Consider the following 27133-nt stretch of genomic DNA (forward strand, 5'->3'; position numbering starts at 1 on the left):
ATGGAGAAACACCGTGACGGTGGTTATGGACTAGTCCTTTGAGGCGACATCGTGGAAATAATTATTAGGTCCTTTGGGGTGACACCTCAGAAGAGGTTTATTGATCCCTCGGAATTAGAAATCCACCAAGACAAGAAACATCGGATCATATTGTGTAAGACCATAGTTGGGCTATGGCAACATATGGAGTTCACCAGGACAGTAACCATGAGATCATATCATGTAAGACCATAGTTGGGTTATGACAACATATGGAGTCCGCCAAGACAATAAACATAGGATCATATCATGTAAGACCATAGCTGGGCTATGGCAAAATATGGAGTCTTCCAGGACAATAAACATGGGATCATATAATGTAAGACCATAACTGGGTTATGGCAACAAATGAAGTTTGCTAGAATGGTGAACCAAGAAGCTAATAGGGCATAAAAAGAGAAATCGTTGTATGACTCGCGTGGTAAATAACATAATAGGATGATCGTGGCATGTTTGAGAACGCAGGTAAATGAGATAGTAAGAGAATTCGCCAAACTAAGAAGAGAAGAAAAATTGGTAGATGTATTTGAGAATGTGAACAAGCCTGTTAATAATGGGATTCGCCAAATTTAGACGGCGAGAGGAAATAGTACAAGTGTTTTCTACATGACATATGGGGAAAGAAAGTGTATTTTTGATAAAGATACTCGTGCACAAGTATCAGCCTAAGATGTTGTGGAATCATCTGCTAAGATTCACTTTTAGTCAATGATCGTCCAAACGATCTAATCAGTAAAGTTCACCAGAGATCTATAGAGAAAGAGGATGATAGGTTAAGAACATGTAGTGCGGGAAAGCCCGCGGGGACTATCAAATGAGGAAGTCTGCGGAGGACTACTTTGAGTGGAAAGTCAGCTGGAAAATGGTAGAAGAAATGAAAGCATGTCAGGGCTATATAGCATGGGGAAGACCATGTGGGACTACCAAAGGTGGATACGGTCAAGGGATACCTGGGGAGAAGATAGTCCATTGGGAATTATCCATTAATTGAATTATCTTAAAAGATTGGACTAAGGTGAGTAAGTACTCTGAGGTTACATTGCGGGTACGAGTCTGCCAAGAAAAATAAAAGGAGGGGTGCTAATTCAGTTAGCCAAGTATCATATTCAAGTCTGTGACTGAGGATAATAGAAAGAGACCTTATTCAGGAAATGGATCAAGTAGAGGTTAAGTCAAAAAGAAGATTAACGTTGAAATAGTAGGACAAATCCATATGGAGATCAGTGTGAATTAAAGGAATCAGTAGGTTAAGTCAAAAAGAAGATTCACAGCTATGGCGAAGTCTAGGTTAAAACGCTTGTAGGTGTTGCCAAATCCATGATAGAAAATACGAGTAATCAGTGATAAGACATATCATTATGAGTATAAGAAAAGTCTAGAAAAAGGATAAACAAGGTCAAGATCCATAAGAAAGTAATGTTGTTAGAACATAGTTATGGAGGGTGGTTATGTCCACTGACAGTTATTTCAGAGAAAACAAGGTATTGGCTATGCCAACAAAATTTATGAATGTCCTATGAACTTCAAGGAGTTTTACATCTATGCATAAAATCTCATTTTTCCTAATATTAAGAAGTCTTTTATGAATACCCTTGTATAGGATCTTGCTAAGTTCTTCTGAACTTATAAAATTTACTTATTGTATGTAGGGTAGATAATGACTTGAGGATCGGCTGGAGGGACCAAGCCAAACATCGCTAGATTCTAGTGGTGGATGCAATAATTGTTTCATGTATATACAGGGGCACCCTTAGAGGTGACGCCTTGGGGATTAAGTTGGATATGTTTGTATTAGAGTCCTAATTTAAAATTTCTAAATAGTTACTAGGTTTCTTAAGGAATCAAAGTTGTAAAAGTTTATCACTCATGTGATATGAGTTTTAATTGTAGTTAAATTTAAAAATTTGATATTGTCTAAGTATGTAATAAAATCAGATCAGAAATCTTGTTAGGTTATTAAGGTTGTTTGTAATATTCAGTACCTGAACCTGGCGATTAGGTCGGGTATAAGGTGTTACAAAAAGGGACTATACAAAAATTATTGAGTCGAGGATGTTGGTTGGATGTTGAATCACACCTCGGGACTTTGAGGTAGCTATAGGGTGTTACAAAGTAAACAAAGCGAGCGCTGAGAGATAAAGGTATCGTGCTGGAGAAAACCTGGTTTGAAAACAACTTTCTTGCACAGCAGAAAATTAAAATTTTGAAATCCGACCTAGTTTGTGATATTTATAGTAATAAACCTTAACTAAATACACACATGTGTTTTTGGATAAGCAGATCCTTGATGTTTTTCAAATTTCAACTAAACAATCATCTCCACTATTCTCGTAGCATGAACTTCTTCGAGTGTTGGCTCAAACCAATTGAATCAAAACACAAAACTAGAAAAAGTTTTCGTTGGGTGAAAATGAAAATTCTCTCTTGTTTAATAGAAACTGATAAAATTGTTATTCTAAAAAAATATATTTAAAAGTTGATAATATGTTCTCTCTATTTTACAGCAGAATAACAATATCTCAAAAGTTATTTTAATAGCTCTACAGGAAGAGAAGGTAGAACCCTTGTAGAGCTATAGGGTTTTATTTTAAATAGAAAAACAATATCCTACTTAGAGTAGGAGAGGGGTGAACACCTCACACTTGTATTTCTACTAGGGTTGCTGCCCCCTTCATGTTATATGAGGAGTTTTAGGCCTCTCTCATATTGGGTCCGATTACGAGTTCTTTCTAGGCCTTTTCACTCAGTACTCTGTAATATGATCCCACCTGATTCAGTTTTTCTATTTCCCAAAATAAACTTTAATATTTACATATTAAATAATTTTCTCATCCCAATTTTACTCCAGTAAAATTTTGACGATTTTACCCCTAGTAAAATGTCGAGAAAATTCATTCAATATGCCAAAACTCAATATGTTCACTATTACCGAATGCTTTATTTTCATTTTCGGGCTTTAAAATGGTTCAAAAACATAAACATATTCTTCCATCATTTTTTAAGTAATCCTATATAGGATTGCAAATTTCCATGTCCATTTCTGGAAACCTACATTCATTTTCAGATGATTCCATTTCTCCATTTCGCAGAAAACCATAATCATTCATGAATGTTTCTCATTTGTTTTTTTCTATTAATTTCGTTCATTTTTATTCAAGCATGCAATTCATATCTGGTTTTAACGAGCTTGTGGGGGGACCAATTGGACATATGAAGTTGAGACTCAAATGATTTATAATTAAGTTTCGGCTGATCACTTATTAATTATGAATCCATTTAGTCACGAAGTCATTCCACTATAGTTTCGTGACTGAGCTCTCCCCAACGACATACCATTACGAAAGCAACTACTTAGTGCTCGTCCAATAACCTTGTCATTAGTGTGTTACCCTCATAGGATATCCTTGATCTCTTTTGGATAATATTCGTTTTCTATTTTATCTCATGGTAACCATTACATCTTCCTTCATGAAAAGTCAATCACTATTAAATAGTGATCAAGTCCTCCATCACAAAAACGGACGACTGTGGCCACGTTTACTTTTCATCAACCATGTAATGTCAATGAGAGGATATCATTTACCCATGTTTTGGGCTATGAATTCCACTTTTTTTGAATGGTGCGACACACTATAGAAGTCATAAACCCAATGCACCAGCTTTCGATTCTTTATCTATTTGAACTCAAGCTTTTACTAACATAAAAGTGTACGAGTCACGCATACAGAGTTCGCCATCCACTCAAGATTTAGGTATGTCACAGTATGAATGTCACAAGTGAATAAATCCATAAACGGATTCAAGATGTCTTCTACTTGGGTTCTGTCCGTCCAATAAGTCACATCTATGTATCTATCTTCTAGGAGCCATCCACTCCCATGTCGAAGACAAGGCATCTCCCCAATTGGACTTGATAGATGACATATTAGTCTTTCAATTGGTTTTATCATTTCCTATTAGACTAAGGAAATGTTTAGGTTCGTCTACTAATACAAGTTGTCTTTCCGTACTACAATCAGACCACGTAATTTCGCTTAGTATTAGTTAAACATTAGACAATCAATAAGCAACATTTGCTTCCATTTTGCTTCGCGTGTAAAAACCATGTGAGGAAAATTATACAAAGTATATTAATGTAATCAATCAATTTGTTTTATTAACCAATATGTTTGGAAAAATTACAAGTGTATATTGACGAAAATACTACACTTTGGCCACCATATCCAACAAATGGTATATCCATGATTCAAGTCAATATAACACAAGTACTAATCAAATGAATTCAATCAATTCATGTTCAATCTTTATGCATATCACATACACATACATGTCAAAAGCTTCCAAGATCATATGAAATATGCATATAACCATTTTGTACATCAATTCATTTCATATTAACATTTAAACTTATCATATCTTGCCATTTAACATTACAATAGAATCAACCAAATCATACCATTTGTCAAGTGCCAATCTTTATACCATTTAAACATTCAAAACCATTTATGTATCAAATATACCTTTCACATTATGTCATTCAATTTTCATGTCCACTCAATACCATCTAATAATTTAACTTACCATTTGAATATATTTTTGAGTCTATTTAATCATTCATATTCAATTCACCCAGATCTCGATTTTAAATGAATCACATAATGTTTTATATACTTTCTTATTGAATTATTTATATGCACTCATATAGTTCCTTATTATTACATCATTTCATATACTATTATCAATTTACAATTTTATACCATTCCAATTCAAATCATACATCATAATAGTTTACCAAAATTCAATTTATTTCATTTTTCAATTTCAAGTTTAGATTTCAATGTTTAACCCAATGGAACACTAGTAAAACAGATTTGGATACATGGGCAAACAACATCACATCAATATAATTCATATAAGAAAAACTACACCACACCAAAGCATCGACCTGCAAAGCCCATAGGCATCAAATGCATATTCATATGCAAATACATCCCTCCACCACACTAAGGTTTCTGTAGCGACAAATAATACTCGATGATTCGGAATAGATGTTGGATCTCGATATAACATGTCCTAATCTCCATATCATCAAATATCACATACAAACGCACCTAAAATCCTATTAGCATGTTTGTCGCGTGTGAATATGATGTGCGAATTATGGAATTATACACGTCAAATCAAGTGATAAAGTTATGAGTGAGTATCGTTCCCACGAGGATTGGGTGAGTGCTATTTGTCTAAGTTATCACAATTAAATGATGTTTAATGAAATTAAAATGAGATTAACACATTACAAGTAAGAGTAGTAAAGTATACTAGCAGAGATTATCATTGCAACAAATCAAACAAGAGTAATAAAGACTGTAGCAAGGTTGGAATATTGGTCATGAAGGCTAGGTTTACTATGGGATCTATTCTAACTCGCAAATAATGCAGCGGAAAAACTATGGTGAACTTATTGTTCAAGTGGGTACTAATGTGGTTTACCTCTATCAAAAGCAAGATCTAAGGTTACTCACCTCTAAGGCACTATATGTCTATAGGCTCAGGATTAGTAACTACTACTAAAGCTCAACCCTTTAAATCATATAAGGTAAGGCTCTATGCCTAGAGTTTACATGATTATTTCACTTAACACTCACTTATATTACCCAACTTCGATCTAGGTAACCTAACCCTATCAGTGTCAAGCTACCTTAAGACTTATTGACCATTCATCAACACTCTCTTAAGCATTTAAACAAAAACAACCATTGAGTAAGGTAGTAATATAAACCATATCAATCCATGAACATTAATCAAAGTTAAAACATCATCTAAAGCAAATCCTAGACATATTAAGTTAGTTCATAGTTGGGCTACACAAATTCAAGAACAGAATCATCAATATCCCAAAATATCAGTTTAGATTAAGAGAATTGAAAAAAATGCAGAAAAACAAATCTGGGTTAAAAACCCCAATTCCCCCAACTCAGTGTTTTGTTACTTGTCTTCACCAAAGTTCACAGTTAGCTCAACTTGCCCTTCCTGCCACAATGAGCTCTCTGTCCCAGCTCCCGTCGTCCTTCTTCCTTTCCTTTTTCATTGCCTTTTATACTTGGGTTGTCCTCTAGGGTAAAAGTCGTTAGCTAATGATTTCTTTTTCCCTAATTTTGGGGTCAATATTCTCCATTACGAGTGCATGTGGGGGACCGAACGCTGAGTGTTCTTATTTTTGACTGGTTTTTGTCGTTTTCTTTACTAGCATTGCCATGGAAACCTCTCATAATGCCTCAAAAATCTCCATCCTCTGCTATCCTTCTCCCTTAAATCTGCATTCAGCCACAACAAGACCTTTCCGTAAGTAATTAAAAGTAAATATGTAATAAAGTAATCACCATCTCAAGTTCTTAGATCCACCGTTCGATTGACTAGAAATGATCATGCAATTACCTAAAATGAAGCTAATTTTACTTAAGTACAAGCAATTAATTAAGTCTAAGAGTATGACTTATAACTCTTTTCAAGAGTTATCACACCCCCAAACCTGAATTATTGCTTGTCCTCAAGCAATGCAATGCAAGCTAACAACTAATGCATGCTTTAATACACTTCATTGCCTGTACTTACACTATCGAGTTGATTAATATTGCAAATTTCCAGTCTTCAGAATAACCTGTACTGAAGAATATGTGCAATCTGTCCCATAAAAACTCATCAAATCCAGAAATGAAAGAACCTCTCCCTAAAATCAGAATTTCCTTAGGTGCAGTTGTGTGCATTCAATTGTATTTAGTCAATTCTTAAAGAACTTAGGAATTCTTAATCTAACTAACTTATTATTTCTTTCAACTTTACTTTAGTTAATACTTCTCCCATTTATTGCTTTACTCTTTGTTTTTGGGAATTAATCTCATCACACATGCCTTTCCACTTGGAAGTGAAGATGGAGCAAACACCAAACTCCCAAGCTACTTAGCACAGTCATAATTTGAAGTTATTTTCTTCACTCATGCTTCCAACCACCTTTCTACTTGGATGTGAAGATGGATCAAACACCAAACTCCCAAGCTACTTAGCAGTCTTCCACAGCGGAGTGTCCCAAAATTACTTTAAGATACTCTTATTTGAAACTCTTTTCTTCCCAAAAGTAAAGATGAAGCAAACACCAAAATTTTAGGCTACTCAATGAGACAGAAATTACAATCTTTACTACAAAACTTAGCTTACCAATTTATGCTTCTGGGAGTTTAAATTTAGCCTTTCATTTGCTATATTTGTGCATTTCAGCTCAACGTCTTCTATAAGAAATTGTGAGTTTTAGTCCAAAAATTCCTAAGGTCATTAAGGATTGAATGATACAATCTACGTGTCATAGATATGATAGAGAATCCTAACCTTAGGAGTTGGTTCTATTCATCTCCTTTCTATATCTTGCAAAAAAATTTTAATGACTATTTTCATCATTAGACTTCACTAAATTAGCTATCATGCAATCAACTCAGTAATGCTATAACAAACAATTCTTTATTACTTACCAAAATGCATAAAATGATATGGCAATAAGTATGTATATAAGGATAACATATAATAACGAATGATACAATGTTAAACTAAAATCTATAATACATGCTACGCCCCCAAACCTAAGGGATGCATTGTCCTTGATGCATGAGACTTAAAATTAACAAAATTCAATGTGATTTATTTATTTAATAAAGGGTAAAAGAAACTCACTAACAACTTGTTGTGATGGTACTTCACTGCCTGCGGGTTGATTTTTGTGCTATAAGCTTGTATCTTAGCTTTCTTTTAAGTGACTGAATGGGTGGTTCCTCCTATTCCTTATCAGAATTGGTGATCTTGTCAATGATTTGATTGATTTCACAGTCTTGTTCGGACATGTCTTCTGTTGGCGGAGGTGGGACAGCTTCAACACTGCCCTCTGTGTTACAGGTGTAGGGGTGGTTTCATTTTGTTCTTATTCCTCGCCCTCAGTATTCACAGCCTTTGTTTTCTCTAGTTCCTCCTCAGTTGCTTTCCCTTTTTCAGGATTTTCTCTCATAGTCTCAGGTTCTACCTTGTCACAAAGTACTTCAACTGGTTCCTCCTTATCACGTCCAGCCTCGGGGAGTGGTAGCAAATCTTTGGGGAAATTAGGAAATTGACGCAGTGGTTTAGTGAAGTTCTTCTACAGGGATCTTTTCAGAGCAATATTTTGATCCTTCACATAGGACTAATAGAGTGCCTGCTGTTCTTGAGCCTTTGTCATTTTCTTAGAAATTTGATATTACTGAGTCTCAAATACTTTTTTTTAAATAAACTCAGAGAGGTTGATGCTTCTGCTGATGCAAAGTGCCTGGTTGAAGATGTAGGTGCCTTACTTTGCTGGTGTTGTTTCGATGTTTCTAGTCCTTGGATTTTTGCAAATATAGATCGTGACATTCCACCATTGTTTGGGGTATCATCCTCATTGGCATTCAAAGGAACTTTAGTTGTTCTGCAGTGAGCAGTGATTAGGGAAAGGAAATTTAGACTGCCTAAATTCAATTCCGCACACAGATGCACCATGAAAAATAACCTTACTGATGTTGATTTTCCTACCCATGATGATCGAATGCAACAGTAGCATTCGTTCCTCAGACACTGTGGAATTGTGGGTAGATGGCATTAACCTACTCTTGAGGAAATGATATCAGACCTTACAAATAGGCTTTGGCGAAATCCTCTCGCCTGTGTGACATTCCTGGCTGGACACATTTCATCGAGTTCCTTCAACACACAAGTCCTTTAACACCTGATTTAAGCCTTCAGCAATGATGTTTTCAGTGAACGGGGTATGCTCTTGAACATCTGTCAGCCCAAATTGGACATTGATTCTATCTTCATCAAATGAGTCTGATGTTCCTCAAACATAAATGAATGGGTTATCAGGGGAATTTATATGTGCATAGAATTCTCGAACAAATTTTCCAAAGATATCGTCCGGATACAAGACGAAGATTTGCCAATTGTGCGTTGCCACAATAGGTGAAACCGACTCGTCATAGCCCATGTGTGGCTCATCCTTAAACAAAAAACCTTGCTCAAAATGGAATGGTATCTTGGAAATGTTATTGTCATATTATGATGTAGCGGCATTATTTAAGAAACTTTTGGGTTGGGTGGCCCCCGCCTTAGAAGATTCGACACCTTTAGAAGTTGTTTTGACTCTTGCCATTGATTACTCTTGAAGAATCCTTGTGAGTTTTCTATAGTCTAAGTACGAAGATGGTTTGTGAAACTACTTAAGAGAAGTTAATGGGAGGGAACCCTAGAATGACTTGGCCCTAAAAATTTTTGACACTTTCTTCATGGGCTTTCATATTAGGATAGGGTCCAGTTATCCAAAATATTTTCCTTGTACTTTTTCTCTCTTTTCAACCCACATGTTCTCTCGCTTTGATGTCCAGTTACCCACTTTGCTGCGACATAATTTACCTCTGGATTACTAGGGCAAACACATCTCTAAGGTCAATGGATTATTTATCTTGATTTACATGAGCACCCCAGTAGTTCTTTAACGTTGTCTATTAACTTTAAATGTGACCCCTGTTTGCATATCCTTGACATCCACTGCTCCATGGGGGTATACTTTGGCTGCTTCAAAGGGACCTGACCAACAGGGTTTCAGTTTACTAGGGAACATTTTCAACCTTGAGTTGAATAACAACACCTGTTGTCTTGGTTCAAATTGTTGTGGCATAATTCTCTAATCATGCCAACGCTTGGTCTTCTCCTTACAAAGTTTAGCATTCTCATATGTTTGTGCCCTGAATTCTTCCATTTCATTTAATTCAAGCAATCTTCTATTGTCAATAGCTTTCCAATCCATGTTCAATTGCTTTATAGCCCAGTGTGCCCTGTGCTCTAACTCAACCAAAAAATTGCATGGTTTTCCATAGTCAAGCTTGAATGGTGACATTCCTAATGGGATTTTGTAAACAGTGCAATATGCCCATAAAGCTTCATCCAGTCTCAAGGACCAATTTTTATGATTTGGATTAACAACTTTCTCCAAAATTTACTTAATTTCCCTGTTGGAAATTTTAGCTTGCTAGTTCGTTTGTGGATGATATGATGTGGCAATATTTTTTTTTACTCCATAACTTTGCAGAGGTTCACAACTAGCTTGCAATCGAAGTGAGATCCCTCATCACTAATGATGGCTCGAGGCGTACCAAATCTCGTGAAGATGTTCTTGTACAATAAGTTCATCACTAACTTGGCATCATTTATAGGTAGAGCTATGGCTTCTACCCATTTGGAGACATAATATACTGCCACAAGTATGTATAAATTGTCGAATTAGGGTCGAAATGGACCCATAAAATCTATCACCCAAACATCACACAAATCAAGTTCCAGAATATTTTACAGTGGCATTTCATGTCTCCTTGATAGGTTGTCTGTTCTCTAACAACAATCGCATAACTTATAAAATTCATGGGCATCTTTGAAAAAATTCAACCAACAGAACCCAAATTGAAGTACCTTTTTTACAGTTCTTACTCCTCTGAAATGCCCTCCATAAGAGGTTAAATGACAATGTTGCAATACAATGTTCATCTCTTCATCAAGAATACATCTTCGAATTATTTGATCAGCACATTGCTTATATAGATAAGACTCATCCCAATAGTAGAATCTTGCATCATTCAAGAATTTTCATTTACCCTGGCTATTCAGATCAGGTGCCAACAACCCAGTAAATAAGAAGTCTACAATATCAGCATACCAAGGCAATGTTATAGCAATTAACAACTGCTCGTCTAGGAAATCGTCCTTAATAAGCTTGATATTATCGTCTTCATTTCCAGCTTCTAATCTTTATAGATGATCTGCCACTTGATTTTTGATTCCTTTCTGTCTTGAATCTCCAAATTAAACTCTTACTGCAAGCGTATCCACCGAACCAGTCTTGGCTTTGTATCTTTCTTAGCCGCAAAATACTTAATGGTAGAATGGTCTGTGTAAACCGTGACTTTGGTACCAACTAAATATGAGTGGAATTTATCGAATGCAAATACCACAGCCAATAATTCTTTTTCAATGGTGGTGTAACTAAGCTGCATGTCAATTAGAGTTCGATTGGCATAATAGATCGCATGAAATATTTTGTCTTTCCTTTGACACAGTACTGCTCCAATGGCATAATCACTGGCATCACACATAAGCTCGAATGGAAATATCCACTCAGGAGCTATTACAATCGGTGCAACCACTAGTCACTTTTTTAACTCCTCAAAAGCTAACAAGAAGGTTCATCAAAGATGAAAGGTTTATTTTAACTCCTCAAAAGCTAACAAGGCACAAAGGGCTTAAAGATCTTGGAAAATTCTTTGATAAATCTCTTATAGAATCCAGCATGCTTTAAGAAACTCCTAATTCTTTTAACACTCGTTGGAGGTGGCAGCTTCTCAATCACTTCAATTTTTACCTTGTCAACTTTGATTCCTCTATGGGAAACATTATGCCCTAGGAAAATGCCTTCACTTACCATGAAATGACACTTCTCCCAATTTAATATGAGGCTAGTCTCCTCACAACGTTGAAGTACCAACTTTAGGCTGTGTAAACAACCTTCGAAATCATTCCCAAATACAAAGAAATCATTTATAAATACTTTAAGGAAATTCTCAACCATATCCAAGAATATGGAAATCATGCACCATTGGAATGTTGCTGGCGCATTACACAGACCAAAAAGCATTCTTCTGAAGGCAAATGTACCATATGGACAGGTGAATGTTGTCTTTTCTTGATCCTCTAGGGTAATTGCAATCTGATTGTACCCAGAGTATCCATCTAAGAAATAGTAGAAGTCCTTTCTAGCTAATCGATCTAATAAAGGGTAGTGGAAAATTGTCCTTCCTTGTCGCTTTGTTGAGCTTACGATAGTCCATGCAAACTCACCTTCCCGTGAAAATTATTGTACGTACAAGCTCATTATTGTCGTTACTGACCACGGTGACACCTCCCTTCTTTGACACCTATTGGATTGGACTCACCCTAGAGCTTTCAGAGATTGGGTAGATAATGCCAACATCCAACCATTTGATTATCTCCTTCTTCACCACCTCTTTCATAATGGGGTTCAACCTTCTTTGCTGCTCAGTAAAATTGCCATGGCCATATTCTAATAGAATTTTGTGCATGCAGGTATGGCTGATTCCTTTAATATCTGCGATTGTCCAACCTAATTCCTTTAATATTCTTTCCTAGATATGCGTACTTTAACTATGAAGGTAGAGGTTTTAACTCTAAGGTGGGTGGTTCTTCTATGGACAATTTAAAAGGGCTGAAAGTTTGAGCAGATAAATCTAATGTGTCAAACCTCTTTCCAAGTCTACCGACAATTATTTTGGATTCCAGCAACTCATTGCAATGTCCTAATGGCTCTTCATAATTAATCTCAACTGAATCTGATTCACTATGCTCTTTGTCGTGATATTCTTTCTCAAATTCCTCTTCCACATTAGAATCTAACAAACTAACAGCATGACACTGTTCGATATGATCAACACATTTCAGAGCCTTGAAAACATTAAAAGTGATCTACTGATCCTTCAGCCTCATAGTTAATTCTCCCTTTTGAACATCAATCATAGTCCTACCTGTTGCAAGGAAAGGTCTTCCTAGAATAATAGGCACATCTTTTTCAGCTTCGCAGTCTAACACAATGAAATTAGTAGAAAAAATGATTTTATCTACCCTTACAAGGACATCCTCGATTTTACCTTCTAGGTGTGCATATGATCAATTTTCCAATTGTAGCGTTATAGTGGTAGGTCTTGTTTCAAAAATTCCTAGCTTTTTGAACACAGGCATGGGTTGCCAATTGAGCAAGGTATTGTAAAGCTTCCTAGGTCCTTCAACTTTGGAGGCAAGTTATTTGTCAACATAGCAGTGCACCCTTCAGTGAGTGCAACTGTTTCAAATTCTCCCAATCGTTTCTTCTTTGAAAGTATGTCTTTCATAAACTTGACATAGTTAGGTGTTTGCTCCAAGGCTTCCACCAAAGGTATATTAATGTGAAGTTACTTAAGGATATCCAAGAATCGCCTGAAACGTAGGTCTTGTTTGTGATTTTGAAAGCAACGGGGAAATGGTGGGGGTAGGCAAACATCAGGTTGTAATGATTGTTTTGCCCGGGCCTGGTGTTCAGCAATGCTATCTGAATTTGCTTCGGCATTCCTTGGTCCAAATTTCTCAGTTGTGGTGCTCTTCTTGGGTTGTTCAAGGGTTTTGCTTGTAATTGTTTCTGAATTAGCTAATTCAGGAGCAACATTCTTGACAACTCTATCTAGTTGTTTTCCACTTCTAAAAGGGATTGCTTTACAATGCTCTTTCCCATGTGGTCTTGCATTCTCGGTATCACTAGACAAAGTTCCGTATGTTCTTCAATTCAAAGCATTAGCTATTTCTCCTACTTGATTCTCTAAAGCTCATAATAATGATGCTTGGCAATGGATCACAGCATCGTTCTTGGCCATATGCTCCTTTAATAGAGACTCAGTAGATGAGGAAGAAGATGATGTCTATCCTTATTGAACTCGTTGTTGAGGTGGTATAGACTGATTGAAACCAGGTGGAACATTCAAGGCATTGAGTCTACTAACCGTGTTGGAATTTCCAGCTCCTTTACCGTTCAAACCAAAATTTGGGTGTTGTTTCCAACCAGGGTTATATAAGTTGGAATAAGGATTGTTGTTCCTATTGACGTTGCCCATATAGTAGACAGAAGTTGGGTTCGAGGGACACTATTCAAACAAGTGATCCTCACCACAATAAACACAAGATAACCCAGTTGCTTTTAGCTCTTTCACCTCACTAGGCTTTGTAACAGGATTTGTGCAAGTGTACACAGTCGTTCAAGTAATAAGTAAGTAAAATGAGTTATCGTCTCCACAGGGACTATATAAGCTTAACTGATTAATTGCAAAATTATAATTAACAATTTGATGTAAAAACTGAATAATTTGGATGGTGGTGATTAAACTAAGTAAAATTAACTAGATGCAAATATTGATCCCTATGCAATTCTAATATAGATGCAATTTACCTAAATATATGAATGAATTGTTTTAGCAACAAAAACAATCAACATTAAATGGGCTAGGATAATTATATTAAACAATTCAATTTACTTTATCATGCTTAACAATGTTCGGACATACTTCCACGACAACTCGATCTTTCATGAGTTTGGAAACCAAATTAAGTCCTCTCGGATATTTTACATAGTGAAATATGCATTTTACTGATCATATTAGACTAAAGGTTTATTAGCATTTATGTGAGGTCACAGGGACATTTACGTTTGCAATAGTTTAATCACATAAACCTAAAAACTATGTAAGATAATAAAGCTAACTAAAGATATTATGAACCTCAACTTAGTTGGGTTTAATGATCTAAATTGAGCATTGCACTTTACAATTATATGTCTACTAGTCGTCGTCTAGATAGGATCATTCAGCTAACCTGAGTGCACCTAATCACGTATGAATGAAATGCATCATGCTATTAATTGAAAACATGATCGACTAAGGCACAAACATGTTAAACATGAATAAAATAGAAGGCACAAACATGTTAAACATGAATAAAATAGATCTTATTAAATTAACATAATCATCCTAGCAAATAGGATTTAAAATATCATTGCTGATGTCAAAAAAATAAACTCAAAGCAAATATGATTAAAATAAATAACAAGAGGAAAGAGTAAACTCTATTATTCAGTTCAGCAGCCTTTTGGATCTATTCTGACTTATGTGCTCCTCCATTCTGCTCAATGTTTTTTTTGCTAAGGAGTTTCTAAGGTGGCCGGCCAAAGAAGGCTTTTGACAAAGCTTATGTTGGCTAAAGGATAGGAAAGATATAGGCGGCTATGCAAGGGAAGGAAAAGGGAAATGGAATGTAGAGAAAATGCTTATGAGAGAAGAGAAATGAGTGTTGAAGGATGATTTGAGAAGTGATAGGTGCATGGTATTTATTGCTGAAGGTAAGGGGTAGAGTTAGCTAAAAATAGATTTCAAATCCCTTCTTTTTCTATCACACATGGCCGGCCACATTTCAAGGAGAAGTGGATGACTAAGTCTCATTTTGAATTCAAATCAAGGCTATTAATAGCCATAGGATGGATGGTTTCAATAGTGAAGTAGTTGGGCTGATGTAACACCTCTAACCCGAATCCGTCGCTGAAACAGGGTTACAGAGCATTACCAAATAATACAAATAAAACAGACAAAAATTTCAAACATTTCATAACATAATAATAATCACAACAAAACCAATCAACATCATATATATTGTCCTTTGTATGTGCCCTCGAGGCCCAACATACACATTAGAAACAAGTCGGGACTAAATCAGAAACTCAAAGAATTTTTTAGAAAATAGTAAAAATTTTCAAAGCTGTAGGGGTCACACGGCCAAGAGACACGCCCGTGTCTTAGGCCATGTGGGCATTCGAAATAGGGACACACGATCGTGTCCCAGCCCATGTCTGTGCTCGTGTAACTCACTAACTTGGGCCATACGTCCAAGCCACACACCCGTGTGCTAAGCCGTGTACCCTTTGAAGTAACCTCACACGCCAGTGTGCCAGGCCGTGTAATAGCCTGACTTGCAACCCTTTAAAAAGCTACAAGGGACACACGACCATGTCACCTGGCCATGTGTCACACACGGCTGAGACACATGCTAGCCCGTGTGACAAAATTAGGCCATTTTACAAGTCATATTTCTCACCCAATTTGACATGCACCTACACCCAAGATTGTGCATATAAACCAGCCATAATAAGGTACCAAAACCATGCATTTTCTATCCTTATAGAAATGGTATGATCATATACAACCAATATTCCCTTAGGCAACTCAAATGAAAAATATAAACATGTTTAACCATGTATTCAGTATAACCAAATGTTCAACTAGCTTATATGCATAATTGCATCAATACATATCATGTAGATCACTTTACCAAAACATACCAATTGCGGTTAAACATGCCCTTCAATTTCTAACATAATTAGACATACATGTCTTATACAACAAATTACCAATTCATTAACTCACAAAGCACTTATACAAAATGCACATATAACTATCATTTTGCCATATATCATTCAACCACTAAACAAGCCACACATCAACCAAATGAAGCCACATATATACATACCAAAATATACCAAAAAACAAGCCAAATCAAATGGTTATAATCTCAACAAAGCATATAGGCCAACATTAGCCAAACTAACCTATACATGCCATTATAACCAAACTTAAACCAACCGAAAGTACCGAGTGAGTTGATGGATAGTGTGATATAGCTTTGACGAGCTTCTAATCGAATGAGCTTCTGAATCACTATAAAACACAGAAATTACGCAGAGTAAGCATTTAAGCTTAGTAAGTTCGTATAACATAGAATTTAACTTACCATTTAAGCACATATTAGGTAAGTAAACAATACATATCCCAACATAACTTGGACAAGTGCCTAAACACATATTCACCAACATTTTAGCCATGTAAAATCACATACAAACCAGATCATGGATGAGCTCAACTAATAATCAAATTTCTATATACATGTACCATCCATTTCATTTAAATATATATCATGTAATAGCCTTTCCATGTATTTCATGTATATACCTGTAATAGTTTGTATCGAACTCGTATCATCTCGTAAAAGAACATTGCCCATTAAACCATTTAGAATATCGTTGGATACGTGGGATAACTCACACATAGGGTGCTAAACTGTAATTCGTCAATTCTTGTACATGTATGCTCATACGAGCTATGAATCGGGTATGCTCTCACAAGCTATGAATCAATATACTCTCACGAGCTGTAAATCGGTAAGCTCATACGAGCTGAAATTGGTAAGCTCTCACGAGCTAAAATTGGTAAGCTCATACAAGTTGTGGTGCGTCCGCAACACATGTAGGACTACAACCAAATCGGTAACCCTAATGACATGTCATTTGTATCCTACAAATTCCTAAGGTTCAAACGAGACTCGGTAATCATCATACGTCGTCGGATATGCGATCGGTATTTATACATGGCCATTATACTAATAAAATGCATATAATTCAATTAAAACATATAAGTACTCAATTTAATTGCACGAACTTACCTCGACGAGTATACGTAGACACGGATGCGATTAATCCAAGACTTTCTCTTTGCCTCGATCTAACTCCGTACGAGGTCTAACTTGATCTATACGAATAAATTTAATCCAACTCAATATATTTCACATTCAATTTAATCAAAAACACATTTTTGAAAAATTACCATTTTGCCCCTATACTTTTAATTTCTTTGCAATTTAATCCCTAGTTTATAAAAATGGAAATTTACACAATTTCACCACAACCCACCATGGCCGAATATCAAATAGGTCCTTAACATGTACTATACTTCAATTATTTCACAATTTTACCATGTAATATTTCTTATTTTTCAATTTAGTCCCTATTTGACAATTTTACTAAAAATTCCTTTACAAAAGTTGTTTATCTATCAACAACCATTCATATTCTATCATCTAACTTCAAAACTCAAGCATGTTCATCAATGGTAAAACCCTAACAATTTAATAGTTTCAAAAATTAGTCCCCGAGCTAGCTAGATTAAGCTACAACGATCCCGAAAACATAAAAATCATAAAAAAACGGATTAAAAATACATACCTAATTGAAGGAAATAAGGTTGCCAAAAGTTAAGCACAAAAATGTCTTTCTTCTTTGTGAAATTTGGTTGAAGAAAGATGATACAAAATGGTGTTTAATGTAGTTTTATTTATTATTAACTTTAATTTCCTAATTACTTAATTAACCTTTATTAACCTTGCAAATTACACAAAATGCCAAGCCATTATAACTCACTATCACTATTATGGTTTAATTACCATATAAGGACCTCCACTTTAAAATTTTATAGCTACTTAATACCTTTAGCTATTAGAATTCCACTTTTGCTCTTTACGCGATTTAGTCCTTTTTATCAAATTGGGCATGTAACCGGTAAAATTTCTTAACGAAATTTTTATACGATATTTCTATCATGCTTTAGACCATAAAATAATAATAAAATAGAATTTTCTACTTCAAATTTGTTGTCCCAAAGCCAGTATTTCGATTTCACTGAAAACAAGCTGTTACAACAGATTTCTAATTATTTTCCAACTGTAAGGACCTTCAATTAAATACCCTAAAGCTTGCTTTTGGTCTGCCATCTACTTGTGCCGAAACTGGGCTTTAGTTCCCCCATGTTGGAAGGTTTCCTAGTCCAATAATGTAGTGGACATGTCTATCTTTTAACACCTCTTTTACTGGGTCAAATTATCAACCTTATGACCCAAATTGAATAGTCTTGCCATCCACATCAATTAATTTATACATGTCCATGTTTCATTCACATTAATCACATCTTCAGTAGTCCTCCAACATAGGGAAAAATCACATATTAATAATTTAACATAAAATAATATAAAATATGTACAAAAATCATGTAATTAAGCACAATTTCACATACTTTATAAATTCATGCCCAATATTACTAATTAAAATTCGAGTAATAATTACTTAAGATTAACATATTTATTAAGTAAAAAGGTGGTAAAAATATATAGAAATACCCTATACAATTTCGAGTTTACACACCCCCAAACTTAAACCATTACTCGTCTCGAGTAATGTTCATGCACAGCACAATTTTTGCAAAGGCAATTTTGCAAAATGATAAAGTAGAATCAATTTTCGTACATAATCATGCATCAATAAAATCATGCTCAAAAATACTTTTTATTGATAAGTAGCTCAAATGCAAATATTATTTCCAAACTTTATACTAAACACATCATAATGTCAACATGAATCATAGTTAGCATGCATTTTCAAAGTCATACATAACATTCACCAATCAATATGGTTTCCTTATCAACTAAACATGACAATCCCAAGGATTAGTTAGTGGTCTTCATAAGTTGAGCTCAGTAATTCCTCTCCACTAATGTAGTCGGTATAATCATCCAATCAATAGGTCTTTTATTAGGTTGTAATAGGGCTAGGCTAAAGGTAGGGATAAAGAGAAGTGAATTTTTAGGTTCAATCATCTTAGCCCTAACTTGTCTTGAATCTTTTTGTGCCACAACCTTCATAAAATTGGGTCTTTGGAACAGCCCCAAACTTATTTCGAGCTCACACTCAACATTTATTATTTTTCAAACTTTGAGCAAACTTTGCTATTTATTTTTGAGATTTTTGAGCAATATTTTCTTTTATTCTTTTGAGTAAACTTGCCTTTGCTCTTTCATTAATTCATTCTTCTCCTCTCTTTTTTTAAGATGTGAAGAGCATATACATCTTTTCATATCTTTCCTCAAACTTTGATCACCAAGACAAATTTAGTTAAAATAGTTGCACAAAATAGGACAAAATTAAAAAGATGGTAATGTGGCTTATAATGTAGGTATTTTGTAATAAACAGGCCATTAAGCTCAAAAATTAAGTTTCAAGGATTAAATTAATAAGGTCTGCTTGAAAAGCTCAAATGATCCAAAGAAAGTGTGTCTATATCATATTAGATTCTTGTAGCTCCTAGGATTTCACCTCAAGAAAGTTACTAAGTCAATTCTAAAAACTTAAACCTTCATACATGTCTATTTCTAAAGAAATCAAATTTTCATGGCAAATACGACATAAGTCTAAAGAACATACAAGCATTCCATCACTCAAGATAACATGCAAATAACTTAGATAAAATAAAAAATCATGCTTGTATTTGAACAAACTTATGAACAAAAATTCTTTTTGAACATTCATTTATTTCAGCATACTTAAGTAAAAAGATTGAAACATACTTTAAAATTCATGCGAAATGCCTTACCCCTTTAAAGAGAAGCAATTTCCTCATTGCAAAAACAAAGTAATGAATGAAAACTGAACACCAGGTAGGGTTGCAAGAAAAGAGAGGTGAGTCATAAAGACTAATTAAGTACCAAGTCTTTCTCAACAATCCAATCCTAGACATGTTCATTCCCATTACCACATCACTTTCTTTTTTTATGTTGAAGAGGCATTGAACTTATTTACTCATGCTTGCTATATTATTATGCGAAAGCAAAAATTCTAACTAGGAAATAAAAATAAACACCTAAAAAGAGATAAAAAAATAAAGATAAGAAATCCCCCTTTTTATTTATTTGATTTCTCCTCCTCGTCTTCCTCTTTTGATGTTTCATCCTCGCATGCATTCTTATCTTCCTTCCATGACTTGAAGATATAATCTTGGAACTCAGGAACAAAATTTTTAAAGATATTTTTAAAAGTATTTTTTATAAAATCATCTCTAACTTTTGCATATTTCCAATAAGCCTGTTGTTGGCTATGCATAAATTTCATCATATCCATCACAATTGACAATTTTGTTTTCTTCACAGTGTTTGAAGAAGTGGGCATAGGAATATTCAACTTATGATCAACACTTGGTTCAACTAGCTCATCAGAATTCGACTCCTCTCTTGGTTCAAAGATTTTCGATTTCTTTATCGGGTTTGGATTGTTTGGTTCTTCCTTAGATTTTGCTTCTTTTGTCTCTATAATTGAGTTAGCTTTCATTTCAGATTTGTTCGATGACTCATCAATTTCTGTTTATGTTGGTTCACTCAGTTCAGTTGAGTTTAGTTCATGGACATTCTCCACTAAGCTTTCAAGATCCTAGGCTGTGATGCAACCTTGAACATATAGGCCTTTCAAGTTTGTTTTTGTTTTAACTTGGGCCCTTAAGCAAAGTGAAGTTATCAATGATGAAAAGTAAGCACTTCTGGTCTTCTTTCTAGCACAATCGTGGATTTCTTTGAGAATGATCCTCCCAATATTGATAGACCTTTCTATCATAATTGCATACAACAAAAGAATTTGCTCCATCGAGATGGTCAAACTATGTGAGATAGGCATGAAACTATATCAAACAAAGTAGAACCATACCTTAGCCAACGACTTTAAATATTCCTTTGGTAAGAATGGCTACCATACTTCCTTATAATCCATTGGGATCCCAGATTTGTCACAACATTAAGCACTTGTTGAAGAAAATCTCAATTTATATTTGTCATCATGGCAAAGTACTCATCTTCTTCAACATCAAGTAGGTGAAACAAATCATTAATGGATTTAGAAGTTAAGGGTACCCTTTTCTTGCAAACAAGAACTTCAGTAGCATCTGGCTTAGTCAAATTGGCGTAGAACTCTCGAACTAACTCCTCATTGGGTAATGATTGTGCATCACAAAAATAATTCCAATTGAGGGCATCAATCGTCTTTCAAATCGGCAAAGGCACAACCATTTTATCATTGCTTTTCAAGTTGGAACCTTTTTCCAACATCATAAGTTGATTCTTCAAGATGGAATCAAACCTGAACCTTTTTCCAACATCATAAGTTGATTCTTCAAGATGGAATCAAACCTTTCTTTCACTTCCTTATCTTGAATCATAATGGGATTTTCAGTAGAGGTCTCGAAAGATCTAGTTCTTTTGCGAAACATGGTGATTTTTCCCGAAAATAGGTAAAATTTTAGCAATAGATTAAGCAAGGGATTTTGCGACGGTGATAGGCTTGAGACAGCAACGGGCTTGCGATGGCGTACGATAGGGTGTGGTGGCGATATGGTTGCTCTGGCTAAAGGCTCGCGGCAACAATAAGCTAGGGTTTGCAACAAGGGAAGGAAATTTAGAGAGATTCTTTGGGATTCAAGGCTGATAGCTAAGAGGAAAAAGAATGAGTGGCTACGGTTTAGGCTAATTGTTTAAAGGGTTGTGAAAAATATGGTGGTAGAGAGGGGTTTAAATAGTGATGAATTATGGAAAACTAGTAGCCAAAAAAGGGTTTTGGAGAACCCTATGGATGGCAACATGGGGTGAATTTTCTGCTCTTTGTTGTTTCAGGCTTTGAGCCCAAATTGTACTTACAAACTAGACTGGTTAAGATAAAATAAACTTTTTAGTACTTGGGCCAAAGTGACCCCCTTATTAAACATAACAAATAAAATTAATATTAAAAAAATCAAAATTAAAATAAAATTTCAAAGCCAATTAGAAAATTTCTTCTCAAAAGATTACATTAAATTAATTCCCAGGAAAGGTTGAAGAGGTCACAATGGTCCCACTTAAGTTCCAATCTCCTTAGATAGAATTAATTAAATGTACTAATTTAAGAAAAAATAATTTCTAAGCATGTCATTTACTCAAATGAGAGAGAAAAAAAATGAAAATAAATTAACTACAGAGAGAGTGAAGTGGACTCCCTCAATGTTATTGATGATTGTCACTAACAAAGGCAATGTCGAACAGCCATTTATCATATCAATCGTATCCATCTAGAAAGAACAAGTACTGTTGACCAACAATTATATTCAATATTTGCTCAAAAAATAGCAACAGGAAATGGTCTTTCTGTTTTTCTTTGCTCGACTTTCTGTCTTTTGTACAAATCTACCTACCCACGATAATATTTAACGAAATCAACTCATTTTTTTGTTATACCTTCTTTCTTTGGTACAAGTCCCACCCACTGAATGTCATAGATGGGATCTATGATCCTTGCTTTTAACCATTGAGACTCGAGTTTTCCAGGATCAAATACTCAAGATTGGATGAATCTCTTTTGTCCCTCGATAGAACTCTTTTCAGTATCTAATGATCTTTTCAAAATCGTTAACTCTAACTCGAGTGACTTTTCTCTTGATGGGTTAGGTTGCTTGTACTCATGTGATGGTAGCTCTAATGACTCGAACTGAACTTTTGAACTGAATTCTTCTAAGTTAGCTTCCGAACATGTATCATCCTTATCTTGATGTGAAGAGTCAAATGAAATACCTTCCAATGGATCATTGTATTCTAATTTTGCAAGAACCAACCGATCTTCCTCGAATATAGTAAAAAAAACCTTTAACCTCATCAGGAGATCTTAGGGCCTTGAGTATATTAAAGGTAACTTGTTCATTTTGAACTTGCATAGTGAGATCACCTTTCTGTACATCGATTCTTGTCGTACCGGTTTCCAGGAAAGGCCTTCCTAGGATGATTGGTACTTTTTTATCTGCTTCAAAATCTAAGATAATAAAGTCAGTAGGAAATATGAATTTATCAACACATACTAAGACATCCTTGATTTTTCCTTCCGGGTATGCCAAAGATTGATCCACCAATTGGAGTGTAATAGTAGTCGGTCTAGCCCTACCAATACCTAACTGTCTAAACAAGAACATAGGCATTAAGTTGATACTCAATCCCAAATCACACAAAGCCTTACCACAATAGGATTCTCCAATATTGCAAGGTATGATGAAACTTCCTAAATCCTTCAACTTAGGAGGCAACTTGTTCTGAAAAAATAAGCTACATTATGTAGTCAAGGCTACAGTTTCAAATTCCCCAAATCTTCTCTTCTTAGAAAAAAATTCCTTCATAGCTTTCGCATAGTTCAGTATTTGCTCCAAAGCTTTTACCAATGGGATGTTGGTACATAGTTGTTTCAACACATCCAACGTTCTCTTAATTTGAGTATCTTGTTTATGTTGTTGGAGTCTTTGTGGATATGGAGGTTGTGGAGCTTTGGCTTGGATTGGACAGCTCTTCTGAGGTAATATTTCTACATCTAATGAAGAAGCTTGTCAAAATTCACTAGTTTAGATTTTATCTTTGTAGAATTTCAGAATTTGACTTCTCTAGTGCAAGAATTTCAATTGTTGGTTGATTTTCCTCTTTTTGGGGAGGTTCATCTTCAACTTCAAACTCATCGAGTTAGAAAGTCCTTTCGCTTCATAAATTGACCGTTTTGCAATTCTCCTTGCTCGGTTTTCTTAGGTTCTCCATGTCAGTGGGCAAAGCTCCTTGTGGTCTATTTCAAAGTTCGTTAACTTGTTGCCCTATCTGGTTCTCCAAATTTCTCAAAGTTGCATCATTTTTTGCCATGTATGCTCTTAATAAGTTCTCAAGATTAGAAGACTCGGCTGATAGAGGATTTTCTATGTTGCTTGGTACAGCACCTTGGGATTCGTTTCTAAACTCATCAGCTAATTGTCCCACTTGATTTTTTATATTCTCCAACGTTGTTGCTTGGTCTTGAATCAAGGCATCATTTTTAGCAAAGTATGTCTTCAATAAGTTCTCCAAATTATTTGAAGGTTCAACTTAAGGTAGGTTTTGAACTTGTTGATTGAAACTAAGAGGTCGATTCAGTCTATGCTGCATGTAAGTGTTGTCCGGTCCACCTTCTTGGTAGTGGATTGGTGGCTGAGATGCAACATGATTTAAATCGTTAGTAGTAAACTATTTCAACATTGAAGAGATAGACCATACCTGAGCTGAGAGTAAAGTAATGGCGTCTACTTCATGTATTCCAACTACTCGTCTTCTTGAAGCTGCTTGATTTGTTAGCCATTGGTAATTATTATTAGCTATTCTCTCGATGATTTTGTAAGCCTCATTATAAGACTTCAACAAGAGAGCATCATTCATAGAAGCATCTACCACCAACCTTATGTGTGCATTGAGACCATTATAGAATGTCTCCCACTGGATACAGTGTGGAATCCCATAATGAGGACATCTACATAGTAACTCCTTGAATCTTTCCCATGCCTCGTATAAGGACTCGTCATCCAATTGTTGAAAAGTGGTGATCTCATTCCGCAACTTAGAATTTTTGCTAGGTAGGAAATACTTGACCAGAAAGCATTCAACTAGTTCTTGCCAAGTAGAAATTGAGTTGGATGGCAAAGAATTAAGTCATACTCGTGCTCGATCTAGCAAAGAGTATGGAAACAACTTCAACCTCAGTGCATCTTCAGCTACACCATCTATCTTGAAGGAATCGCTCACCTCCATAAACAATCAAAGGTGAAGATGTGGATCTTCTGTGGGTATTCCACTGAATTGGCCTATTATTTGAAGCATATGAAACATCACAGGCTTCAATCCAAACCGTAGTACCTCCATCTCTGGTCTTCTAATTATTAGATTTAGTTCGTTAAGAAGTGGCACGGCATACTGTCTTATTGGTCAATCCCTATCATCAGCAATAAGGATTGGATTCCAAACATTAGCGGCTCTTTTCCCATGAACATCATTTTGATTCTCAAGGTCTATTACTGCGACTTGTCTCTGGGCTAACCTTTCTTGTCTTTTTTATCTAAATGCCACTCAATTTCAGGGTCTACAGGGAGTAAATCGATGATTCGATCTATGCTCATAAAAACCTGAAAAGAAAATCACAAAAAACAGTAAATAATAAAGAATAAAATACGAATACTAATAAAGGAAAAAATAAAGAATTAATTAGTAAAGTTAGAAATTAAATAAAAATAAAATAAAAACCAAATTGTAAAAAATAATTTTGCAAAAAGGATTAAGGCAACAATCCCTGGCAACAGCGCCAAAAACTTGTAACTGGATTTGTGCAAGTGTACACAGTCGTTCAAGTAATAAGTAAGTAAAATAAGTTATCATCTCCATAGGGGCTATATAAACATAACAGATTAATTGCAGAATTATAATTAACAATTTTATGTAAAAACTCAATAATTAACTAGATGCAAAGATTGATCCCTATGCTATTCTAATCTAGATACAATCAACATTAAATGGGCTAGGATAATTATATTAATCAATTCAATTTATTTTATCATGCTTAACAATGTTCGGAAATACTTCAACGGTAACTTGATCTTTCATGAGTTTGGGAACCAAATTAAGTCCTCTCGGATCTTTTACTAAGTTAAATATGCATTTTACTGATCATATTAGACTAAGGGTTTCTTAGCATTTATGCGAGGTCACAGGGACATTTATGTTTGCAACAGTTTAATCACATAAACCTAAAAACTATACAAGATAATAGAGCTAACTAAAGATATTACAAACCTCAACTTAGTCGGGTTTAATGATCTAAATTGAAAGCATGATCGACTGAGGCACAAACATGTTAAACATGAATAAAATAGATCTTATTGAATTAACATAATCATCCTAGCAAATAGGATTTAAAATATCATCATTGATTTCAAAAACAATAAACTCAAAGGAAACATGATTAAAATAAATAACAAGAGGAAAGAGTAAATGCTATTCAGTTCAGTAGCCTTTCAGATCTATTCTGACTGATACGCTCCTCCATTCTACTCAATGCCTTTTTTTGCTAAGGAGTTCCTAAGATGGCTAGCCAAAGAATGCTTTTGACAAAGCTTACGTTGGCTAAAGGATGGGAAGGAGATGGGCAGCTATGCAAGGGAAGGAAAAGGGAAATAGAATGTAGAGAAAATGCTTATGAGAGAAGAGAAATGAGTGTTGAGGGATGATTTGAGAAGTGATAGGTGCATGGTATTTATTGCTGAAGGTAAAGGGTAGAGTTAGCTAAAAATAGATTTCAAATCCCTTCTTTTTCTATCACACATGGCCGGCCACATTTCAAGGAGAAGGGGATGACTAAGTCTCCTCATTTTGAATTCAAGTCAAGGCTATTAATAGCCATAGGGTGGATGGTTTCAACAGTGAAGTAGTTGGGCTGATTTCTGATTATTTTCTAACTGTAAATCTTCAATTAAATACCCCAAAGCTTGCTTTTGGGTTGCCATCTATTTGTGTCGAAACTGGGCTTTAGTTCCCCCTTATTAGACAGTTTCTCAATCAAATAATATAGCAGACATGTCCATATTTTAGCACCTCTTTTACTAGGTCAAATTATCAACCTCATGACACAATTGCATGGTGTTGTCGTCCACATGAATTAATTTATGCATATCCATGTTTCATTCACGTTAATCACATTTTCAGTGGTCCTCCTACATAGTGAAAAATCACATATTAATAAATTAATATAAAATATGTACAAAAATCATGTACTTAAGCACAATTTCACATACTTTATAAATTCATGCCCAATATTACTAATTAAGTAAAATTTACTTATTTTAATAATAGTTACTCAATATTAACATATTTATTAAGTAAAAAGGTGTTAAAAATATATATAAAAAACCCTACA

General features: G+C 35.0%; 1 non-coding gene across 1 annotated transcript; it reads left to right on the plus strand.

The window, feature by feature from the left end:
- Positions 1-24682: 24682 nt before the first annotated feature.
- Positions 24683-24789, plus strand: LOC128035644 (small nucleolar RNA R71). The gene has a single exon (XR_008192196.1). It is a non-coding gene; the product is annotated as a small nucleolar RNA R71 (small nucleolar RNA).
- Positions 24790-27133: the final 2344 nt, after the last annotated feature.

The sequence above is a fragment of the Gossypium raimondii genome, chromosome 12 (assembly GCF_025698545.1).
Source record: "Gossypium raimondii isolate GPD5lz chromosome 12, ASM2569854v1, whole genome shotgun sequence".
NCBI classification, from domain to species: Eukaryota; Viridiplantae; Streptophyta; class Magnoliopsida; order Malvales; family Malvaceae; genus Gossypium; species Gossypium raimondii.